The sequence below is a fragment of the Lipotes vexillifer genome, unplaced genomic scaffold (genome assembly GCF_000442215.2).
Source record: "Lipotes vexillifer unplaced genomic scaffold, Lipotes_vexillifer_v1.1 scaffold569, whole genome shotgun sequence".
Classification (NCBI taxonomy): Eukaryota; Metazoa; Chordata; class Mammalia; order Artiodactyla; family Lipotidae; genus Lipotes; species Lipotes vexillifer.
In genome coordinates this window covers 977,055-977,626 of record NW_006795376.1, presented here as the reverse complement: position 1 = coordinate 977,626, position 572 = coordinate 977,055, and the positions used below count along the sequence as shown (strand labels likewise).

The 572-nt window shown below is 66.1% G+C and overlaps 1 protein-coding gene across 1 annotated transcript in view; it reads right to left on the bottom strand.

Annotated features, from left to right (window-relative positions):
• The window catches only part of CITED2 (Cbp/p300 interacting transactivator with Glu/Asp rich carboxy-terminal domain 2), a 2,469-nt gene extending 2,154 nt beyond the window's left edge, over positions 1 to 315 (bottom strand). The window contains exon 1 of the mRNA XM_007467588.1: positions 76 to 315. The gene's annotated coding sequence lies outside the window, so the exon portion shown is untranslated. The remainder of the gene's footprint in view (positions 1 to 75) is intronic.
• Between the last annotated feature and the right edge of the window lie 257 nt (positions 316 to 572).

Here is a 572-nt window from a genome sequence, read left to right as displayed (position 1 = left end):
CTTCCTCCGGGCAAACCCAGCCCTCGGAGGACTGGGCTGGCAGAAGCCCCAGCTAGCTTCGCCCGCCGCGCTTACCTTCCGTCCTTGCGATTTCTGCTCCGAAGACCGAGGGCGGGATCGTCGGGTCCAGGACCGGCTCAGCAGCACATAGAGGGGGCCTTTCTGGCGTGCAAGGCGCTCGCTGTCGCGAAGTCGGCGCCGAAGTCCTGCAGCAGCCGCTGGGGCAGAATCGGAGCCGTTCCCTTTTATTTCCCCTCTGCTGCCCTCACAGCTCGGCAAGACCGCCCGGCAGCTGCCAACAATGAGCTGTGTTTCTTAGGGCTTTGGCCACAGTTAATATAAGGGATTTCAGGAAGGGCGGAGCGAGAGCCTCCGGGGAGGGCGGCGGGAAAACGCGGATTCCGGAACATCGGGCACACCGGACCGGGTCGGGCAGCCGAGTCCCCACTGCCGGAGGCACGTGCACAGAGGCTGCGGGCCCAGGCGCCGCCCCGCTGACCCCGGATGCTGGCTTCCTCCCGGCCCACAAATAACAGACCAGGCCGCCCCCGGAGCAAGGACAGAATCCTCCC